The sequence below is a fragment of the Coenobita brevimanus genome, chromosome 61, assembly GCF_032717465.1.
Source record: "Coenobita brevimanus isolate Jiangsu-jjx chromosome 61, ASM3271746v2, whole genome shotgun sequence".
NCBI lineage: Eukaryota > Metazoa > Arthropoda > Malacostraca > Decapoda > Coenobitidae > Coenobita > Coenobita brevimanus.
Genome location: NC_137014.1, coordinates 8,415,692 through 8,426,106, shown reverse-complemented (window position 1 = coordinate 8,426,106; position 10,415 = coordinate 8,415,692). Strand labels below are relative to the sequence as shown.

The window sequence follows — 10,415 nt, the reverse complement described above, 5'->3', positions numbered from 1 at the left end:
GACCCATTCTCGCGGTATCTCCTTGAACCCTAGGACTTTTACTTACCGATTGAATCTTTCAGCCCCAGGACTATTTTTTTTTTTTTTTTTTTTTTTTTTGCTTCATTTTTGCTGCCATATATCACAGCCCATCCTTTAGAATAACCTCGTTACAAGATCTGTAACAACGACAGATGAGGCTGGAACCACAGTAGCCACAACAGCAACTATCACCAAACGATCTTATACAGATTTCCAGGTGACTTTCCACAGTCAAGGAATTTAATGGAGATTGTTTCTCTCTTCAGTATTAGAGTCTTTTATTCCCTAAACTGAATATAATCTTGTGGTGATGTACGGGACAGAGGTTATATATATCAGGCTCGTATATCAACAAATACATATCTTGGAAAATTATGTGTTTAACGAGAACATCTCATTTATATATCAGCTAATTCATGTTGGCTAGATTTATAGCAAATGTAATAGTAATACCCTGTACTGGAAAGATGTAACCCCTTTTAGCTAACATCTTCTACGAGGTTATGAAAGTAAAAGAAATTAAACTTGCAGGGGAGCAATAATTGTTTTAAAATACTTTACTCATCTATACCTTAAGTTTAATATATGTAATACTGTAAATAAACTGAATTATTTATCAACTTACATGTAGACAGTAGGTGGTGCGAAACCAAATATATTTTAAGAAGTACTGCAATTTGTAACAGAAGGACAGAATGACTTGTATTATAACTAGGTACTGTTAAGTCTTTTTTACATGGCCTTTATTAAGTGGGTCTGTCTCTGTGGATCTGTTATTCATTACTCAACTCTTTTTGGAAGTCATAATCGGGAATTTTGTATACCTAAATCATTCCTCTGTCTTACTATTTTTCACTCGCTGCCTTACATATCAAGCTTTTTAATGATTTCGTGTCCTAAGTAAATGTGAAGAAGCAGTTGAGCTGACTGTATATACTGTAATTCTTTGTAAACATGTCTTTGTTTCTGCGTGTAAAAGATCATTATACAGTGGTCTTACATCTAATACTAACAAGATATGTGCTAGTGAAATCTGTCTTTTCATTTAGGTATATCATTTATCTTTTGTCTTAATACATTGACTGGGTCTGATAATGGCATCCAAGATTTTACTTTTCTAGATGTTGCATATTTTCAAATTAATATGTACGAGTAATCCAAACAGCTTCAAATCCTCTAACTTAGTTTTTTTCCCCATAAGCCAACTTATTCCTAATCGAACGCTACATTCAAGCGTCGTCTTTCATACTGATTATCACCTGGTTCATTGTTTTCTAGTTATACAGCTTCACCCAAATAAAACCTTACATGTGATATATATACACGAACCATAGCGAGTGAAGAGGGAAGGATGAGGGAGAGTGAGGGAGTGGATGGGGAGAGGGAGAGGTGAGCGAAGGGAGTCGTAAAGGAGAGAGAGAGAGAGAGAGAGAGAGAGAGAGAGAGAGAGAGAGAGAGAGAGAGAGAGAGAGAGAGAGAGAGAGAGACAGACAGACAGACAGACAGACAGACAGACAGACAGACAGAGACAGTCAGACAGACAGACAGACAGAGAGACAGAGACAGACAGACAGACAGACAGACAGAGACACATACACAGAGACAGACAAACAGACAGGCAGATAGACAGGCAGACAGACAGACAGGGAGGAGTTTCTGGAAAAGGAAGAGAAGAAGCAGGGTGATACATGTGCAGTGTGTGGACGAAGAGGAACGTCGAAACTACAAAAGAAAAAGGAGGGGGATGAAAGAGGAGAGGAAGTAGCTAAGGGAACATGAGGATGAAGAGGCAAAGAGAAGAAAGAATGATAAAGAAAAATAAGAACTCGCAAACTATATATAATTTTATGAAGTTTTGAGAAAAAAATTTTTGCATTTGTAATTTGTACACCAATGTTTAGGACGAAAACAGTTATTAGAATTCATGTAAAAATAAACTAGAAAAAATAATTACGTACATCCAAAGACACAATTATCTTCCCAAAGTCTGACAAATATATAGCGGGAAAATCAAACATTTGAAACACGCAGTAGTGGAGATAGGGTTTTCATTGTAGTCGCCTGGTGCAAGTTTACTTTGGACGTAACTGGGAAGATAGTTGTGTCTGTACATAAAGGCACATAAAAGCCTTATGTCAACATCTGAGAATATGTAGAACCTAAAATGATGAGACATACCAGTCCTTGTTCTATTTTTTTTTCTTCTCACAGACTTCTCAACTGCACACCATAACAGGGTTTATTATGAAAATCAGAGCCATCTTTTGTAAAGTGAAAGATTGTCTTTTTGATTTTTGTAATAAACTGTACCCAGAAATCAAGCAATTATGTTTTTTTCCCTCTTATTATTTTGTTTCATATAATTTCATATTACATTATTAGATCTTATTGAGTAGTTATGCTGTGTTGCTCAAACCTCAAGTAAAAAGAATCTGAGAAATTATCAAATCTGATCCAGAAGTGGACTCGTGGGGTGGCCACTTTCTTTGGCTCAGTATTCTGGCAAAAGTCAGAAAACTGTACTTAGCTCTGGGTAATTACTCTCGGTCAGAACCATGAAATTGCAGAAAAATAACCCATAACTGGCTGATGAACAAACAAAATAATCAATGAGGACATCGTGTGACATTATTAGACAGTTCCTGAAATTTTTGATGAAGTAAAAACAAAAAGTTGTTAATCCTCGATTCTTTTTACTCTGAGGTCATCACATCACCTGCAGCTCTTTATGATGGTAGTGTGACAATGTCAGCCAAATTTTTCTCTGTATTCTTCCTGTATTAAAAAATCAAGGAGCAACTAAAATAAAATATAACATTAGGACAGCCAAGAGGGGCTTCAGGATAAAAGACTTCTTAAGGGAGGTCCGAGGGTATTCCCCAAGAAATTTGGAATGACCACTGGGGTAGTCATGTATATTTCTGGACTGGTCATTGCCAGTGCGACCACCACTCTGTTTGCGCCATTTCCTCAAGATTGTACGCCCCATGTGGCCATTATATGGGCCATATACCTTTGTCGAGCCCCTCAGTGTTCACAGATCCGGCGCACTCTGGAAGGTGACGATGGACCATAATTTATTCCCCCCGGCCCTATTGGGGGTTGTGTCCTAATCTGCGAGGTGATCTTGGTTTTCCTATCTTGCGATGGCTTTGGTGTGTCCGTCTGTCTGCTGTCTTGCATGTCACCATCATGCCCTCAACCAAATGAGGATCTGAATTGATGTGAAAAGTCAGGGGGATAAAGGATAGGGATGGAACACGCGAGTATGGACATAGAGTGGTTTGGCAAAAGGGAAGAGTGACAGGCCATGAGGTTTTATATCAAAGTTTGGAAGTGAAGATTTTACGATTGGTATAACTGAATCTCTGACCTGAAAAATCAGAGGATTCTGAAAAATGATGAGGTAAGAAGGTATAGTTATAGAGTTATTTTGCTAGACAAATGCGCAAAGAACCTTGCACTTTTATGTCAAGAACTTGATATAAAAATTTAAGTGATAAGTACATGAAGAAGTCTGAATCTCTGATAGTAAAGATCAGAGTATTCTTGACGGCGAATGCATGGGTATAGTAACAGAGTAGTACTGCCAGAGGGAAGATGATTTACCTTGAGCTCTTATGTCAAGACTAGGAAGGAAAGATTATAGTAGTAGGTTAAACTGAAGAGGAATGATTCTCTGATCTAAAAGACTGAGTATTCTGTACAGTCTCCAGATATGAGCAGAGAGTTGTAAGGTTTTGGATAGGCAATAAAAATATAGAGAAGGAAGAGGAGATTCTGTAGGGAGGTTTTCTTGACTTGTGGGAACGGTGTTCCTAGAATGGAGATATATTTTCATAATTTTTATCAGCTTTTAGGATCTTGGAGTAAAATGTGTGTTGCTTCTGCTGCTACCTTCCTTGGGATTTCATTACTGTTCTTGGAAATGCGTGATCGGAAGAGTCGGGTTGCACGGCATGGTGCACTAATAGGTCTTCTGTTTTTTCTTGGCATTGGCGGCACTCTTCTTCGTCGGCGTGTTCAACTATGCTTTTTTTCTTATATCCAAGCCTCAGCCTGGTAAACTAGACTTCCTGTGATCAGCAGTAACCTTTTATGATGAAGGACTCACTCACTATGGCATGATGATGTTTCTTCACGATCTTGATGGACAAACATTTTTGTGTTTTTCTCTCAAAGTATTTTTCGTTTTCAGTTTCATCTGATTGAGACTGGGTGAGCCATCAGTGCTCATCTGGATATTTCGTGCTCCTTGAAACGTGGCTTCGTCTGCTCCTTCGTTGCCTGGGATTTCAGCGTGACTGGTAATTCTTCAGCTTAATGTTACTCTTCGTCCTTATCTTGTAATTTTCGCATTGTGGTGAGGGTGGACGCTACGAGGTTAATATTGCCTCTTGGCTCCTGTGGAAGGGTACTTGGAGTGCACTAATAGAGTCAGATAGAATGACTACTGGCTTTTCCCTTCCCGCGCTCTCTTTTTCAAGTCCCTCACGTATCATTGTTAAACCAGTCTGTGTGGATGACCAGCCACTGGAATTTTCCATCCTAGGATGTCTCTTTCTGTTATGAGAGCTGTTCCTGCTTCTTGACTTACCGAGCTGCCAGTGTAGTAAATAGCTGCGTATTCTGCGTAAGTTCTTCCCGTGTATTCGTAGGAGACCGGGGCTGCACTGCGTCTTACTTTGTGGCGGCTGTTCGATATTTATCTGGCTGTAGGTGGTATCCATGGGGGCTGCTCTTCATAGTTTTCATTATCTTATCTTCTCTAGTCTGCAGCATTGCCGGGTCGTTTATTAAGTTGTGTAACATGTATGTGAGCTTGTACAGCCACTTCCCTAGGACGAAGGCATTACGGTCATGTACAGTAGTCTTTCATATCTCTCTCCTAGAGAGGATGTCACCTCCTCAATAAATTATTCCTGACATTGCTGCATTCATGTGATTGATTCTCATGGCTACAGTGGTTAGCTTTATTTCCCCAAGCATGCTGGACACTCTTGTCCTGCGAGGGACTCCAAGCATAGTCCTCATCGCTTGGCTTTGGACCGCTTCAATTTTCTTCTTTTGTGTATTCGAGACTGATGTCAGTGTCGGATCACCGGAGTCAAACAGCGCTCTGACTAACTGAACGTAGATCATTTGAATCACTGAGAGCGTTGTCCCACATTTAAAGTTGGTCATGGCTCTTAATACACTTACCTGAGTTTAAGTCCTTGTCGTAAGGTAGTTCCACAAGTGAGTGATAATGATGTAATTTTACTTACACTACATCCAGTATGCTAATAAGCCTGTACATACTAAGGATATTTGAGCAAGTACGGATACATTTGGATTTTTTTTTTTTTTTTGGGATCTTTATTTACCATTCAGTACAAGCCCCAACACTCTGGGGAACATTGTCCTTAAAGACCAAACAAGGAAGGGTGCATAAGAGAAAAAAAAAAGTACATCGGGTCTACAGCATATACTGTACAGCAGCCTAAGTCACTTTACCCCGCGCTGCGTTAACAAGTTGCCACGTATCTGGAGTAAACTAAGAAGGATGACATGCCACCACAAATCCTTAAATAACCATGTGACAAAAATACTTTTTGTTTATATCCATATACTGTCATAACGTGTCATATCCACTCCCTGTCATGCGCACCCTATCATATCCAAACACTGTCATACCCACGCCCGGCCATATTCACACCCTTACATACCCATATTCTGCCATCTTGTCATACCCACACGCATTATCATACAAGCATTATCATATTCTCACCCTACCACCCTGTCATATCATGCCTTGTATACACATTGTCAATTCTGTCATATTCACTCCCTGTAATCCAAACTCTGTTATATCCGGTCTTACCAACGCCCTGCCAAACCCACACCTTGTCATATCCTTACCGAATAATACTCAGACTGTCCTACCATGTCGTGCCTACACACTGTCATATCCTGTCATTATCTACACCCTGTCATCCGTACTCCGTCATATGAAATTATACCCACGCCCTGCCATACCCAAACCTTGTCATATCCACAGCTAGTAACACCCAGGTCCTTTGATATTCACACCCTTTCATTTTTACACCCTGTAGTTTGCATATCAGGTTATATCCACCCTCTGCCATATCCACACCCTGTCATATCCACCCCTTGTAATATCCACACATTGTCATATCCTGTTGTACCTACGCCGTCTCATACTCACCATCTGCCCATCAACAACCTTTCTTATCTTTCATGTGACTTTTTATATGCATTAATGAGTCTATCACCACTTATCATTGATTATCTGTACGGTCACTATCACCAGAGTTTCTCAAGGGCTTTCTCTGCGTAATATTTTCTCTCAGAATGTCCTACTGATCTAATTTAATCCTTTGACTTTACACAGGGAATAGAGAAGAAATCACCGTGATTCTTAATTTTTCAGTTCCATCATGAATAATACATATTCCACGTCTCTGGGTTAGGAAAAAAAGTTGAGAGAAAAATTACTTATTCACAGTTTAAATAATCACCTGCTAAATTAGTCATGAACTTTAGCTAAAAATTAGTCGAAGTCTTTGTTGATTCTCACAAGGAAAAATGCAGGCCTGAGTTATTAAATATGACTTAAATCGAAAATATTCACTCGTCAATCACTCCGCAATATTTCTAGTCCAAATTCCCTTATTAATAGCTTGAGAATACCTGAATTAAGTATTGTTTCATTTATTCCACTCAGGTAAGAGCATTTGAATATGGCAGCACAACAATGTTAGCTGACGATAGTGGAAAAACATGTGGGTAGCACACTAACTTCTCACTCAATGCTATGCTAACGGGTGACAAGCCAAATAATCGTCTGTAACTCAGGAAACCATTTACTACCGGTACGTTGGGTGGTAACCATATAATAGTATGACACCTGTTAGTTTAATGAGTTCAGGTGCTCCAGCTGGCCGGGATCAGTATAATGCTACTCAGGGACAGGGGAGGCTGGTTTTTTAGCTCCGGACCCCTATGCTCTTGTTGTGGTAAAAACAAAATATGAATCATTGACAGATATACATAACTCTAATCAAATCAAGCCTCAGTCAATGGTAGCTGAATGCTGAACATTAATCGTACTGTCGTCACTGGCCGATAATTCGATGCAGTGGCAGTCGCTTCTCACTGCAGGCCATTTTTTTCTTTTTCTGGACTATCATTTCTCGCTGTAACTGTGGGGTACAACTCTGTTACCAAAGTATGCCCATCCGTTTTCTGTCCTATTAAAGAAATATGTAATCATACCTTGTTCAAATGTCCATTACAAACTAGTGATTAAATTTTGAAAATGAAGTCTGTCTCATTGTCAGTGTTGGCCTTTTCTTAACCTGTCGTAGATGTAATGTACTAATCTTCATTTTCATTTCACTCTAAGCACTGATAAATCCTAAATTAGTATGACAGACCTTAAGTTTTCGCCCCAGAGATAGAGCAGGAAGGACATACAGATGATATGTATATTTTTTAAAGACAAAGTCACAACGTTCTCATCATGAGGTTGCCTTTTTATTTACCAATAGCCTTTCATTCCTTTCTGTTTTTAAGTTCGATTTTTTCCTTAACTTAAAATACTTAATCTCAGTATACAGTATTAAGCCGCTGACAAGCAATAAATATTTGTACACTGAAGATACATATATTTTTTCATTACCCTTATTTTACATGTCATACATTACACATTCTGAATAATATGAGCCAGTTAATAGAATGAAATAGAACCAACGATCAAGACGTTGCCAACAATTCACAGTTATTTGCAGTTGTGCTCGGATATAGTGTTACTGTATTTTTTCGAGATGGTATGAATGTCTTAAGTCATTTACATACAGAAAACTTATACTATTTTTTTTATGTATATAGGATGAAATGAGCTTTGGAAATAAAAAAAAAAAAGAACGATTTCTTTCACCATATTTGCAATTAGTAAAAAAAAAATAAAATTATGATTCACTAAATATTTGACGTTACCAGACGACCTGAAAAATGACTGCCCAGAAACCACCACACAATATGCTGCTCATAGGAATATCAACACAGAAAATAAAATACATAATTTCTTTATAAAAATACAGAAAAAACTTTTACATACACCAAATATATATAACTAGAACATAGATCAAGTAGAAACAGACACACTGTGAATCAAGGAAGCTAGATAAAGACAATTAATAATACAACTCTCGGTTACTATCACAGGGGAAATAAGGGCATCAATTATCCTTGTCCAATAAGCATGCTCAGTCGACTTCCTCCACATTGGGACCCCTGCCACCACCAGCCTGGCTGCCACCCTAAACCTGCCCATGTATCTTGGCCGCCAGGGGACACCAAACCTCCTCCAACTCTCTCATCAGATACTTGTACTCATCTTTCTCCGCCAACTGGTTGGCATCAAGCCACTTCAGTGTCTCTTCAGTTTTCTCCTCGATGTAACGCTTCTCATTAGCTGAAAGTTTCTTGGCCACCGATGGTTCAGATACAGATGACCTGATACTGAAGCACAGAGCCTCCAACCGGTTCTTGTACTCAACTCTCTCCCGTTCCTTGGAGTCTTCCTCCTGGTACTGCTCTGCTTCCTGAACCATCCGATCAATCTCTTCCTTGCTAAGACGTCCCTTGTCATTGGTAATTGTTATCTTGTTCTCCTTGCCAGTTGACTTGTCCATGGCTGAGACGTTCAAGATTCCATTAGCATCAATATCAATGGTGACCTCAATCTGAGGGACTCCACGAGGAGCTGGGGGAATGCCAGTCAGCTCGAACTTGCCCAAAAGGTTGTTGTCTCTACTCATTACTCGCTCACCCTCGAACACTTGGATGAGCACACTCTTTTGGTAGTCGTAGTAGGTGGTGAAGATCTGTTCCTGTCTGGTGGGGATGGTGGTATTGCGCTTGATGAGATGCATCATTACCCCTCCAACCGTCTCTATGCCCAGCGACAGTGGAGCAACATCCACCAAAACCAGGTCCTTCACCATCTCAGACTGGTCACCTCGTAGGATGGCAGCCTGCACCGCTGCACCATAAGCCACTGCTTCATCTGGGTTGATGGATTTGTTCAGTTCCTTGCCATGAAAAAAGTCTTGCAATAGTTTCTGGATCTTTGGAATACGTGTAGATCCACCCACAAGAACTATTTCATGGATGTTGCTTTTGTCCATCTTGGCATCCCTCAGTGCTTTCTCCACGGGCTCCAGGGTACCACGGAATAAATCAGAGCACAGTTCCTCAAATCTAGCCCGAGTAATATAAGTGTAGAAATCCTTACCCTCAAAGAGAGAGTCAATTTCCACACTGGCTTGTGTTGATGACGAAAGTGTCCGCTTGGCCCTCTCACATGTTGTGCGCAACCGACACAAAGCTCTCTTGTTGTTTGTGAGGTCTTTTTTGTACTTCCTTTTGAACTCCTGCACAAAGTGGTTCACCATCCTGTTATCAAAGTCCTCCCCTCCTAAATGAGTGTCTCCAGCAGTTGCCTTCACCTTGAAGACTCCATCATCAATTCTGAGGATGGACACGTCAAATGTTCCACCACCCAGGTCAAAGATGAGAACATAGCGTTCACCTCTTCCTCCCACCTTCTTGTCAAGTCCATAGGCAATGGCAGCAGCTGTAGGTTCACTGATGATTCTTAGTACATTGATGCCAGCAATGATGCCAGCATCCTTGGTGGCCTGACGTTGAGAGTCATTGAAGTAGGCTGGCACTGTGATCACGGCATCCTTCACAGGGCATCCCAGGAAGGCCTCGGCTGTTTCCTTCATCTTGGTCAGAACCATGGATGAGATCTCTTCGGGGTTGAATGTTTTCATCTCTCCCTTGAACTCCACTTTGACCTTGGGTTTGCCTGCCTCATTGGTTACAGTGAAGGGCCAGTGTTTCATGTCACTCTGTACTGAGGAATCATCAAACTTGCGTCCCATCAGTCGTTTGGCGTCAAACACAGTGTTGTTGGGGTTCATGGCCACCTGGTTCTTGGCAGCATCACCGATGAGTCTCTCTGTGTCGGTGAAGGCAACGTAGGAAGGTGTGGTTCTGTTGCCCTGGTCGTTGGCGATGATCTCCACCTTGCCGTGCTGGAACACGGCCACACAGGAGTAAGTCGTGCCCAGATCGATACCTATAGCCGGGGAACACATTCTGTTGAACAAAAATCATTATATTAGTGTTAAGTCACTTTTGCTTGCTTTGCAGTGTTTGAAAAATATTTTTACATGTAGATTAATGTACACAGATCACAATAATACTTCCTATAAATGCTTGAAGACTTTGAACTTTCTTAATCTCTTAAAGCAGTCATTTTTACCTGGGGGCGCTTCCCCTAAGGGGGCATAAAAAATTTCCAAGGGGGATGAGGACCT

General features: G+C 40.4%; 1 pseudogene; it reads right to left on the bottom strand.

The window, feature by feature from the left end:
* Window positions 1-8,291: 8,291 nt before the first annotated feature.
* On the bottom strand, window positions 8,292-10,193 carry LOC145403618 (heat shock 70 kDa protein cognate 4-like; annotated as a pseudogene).
* Window positions 10,194-10,415: the final 222 nt, after the last annotated feature.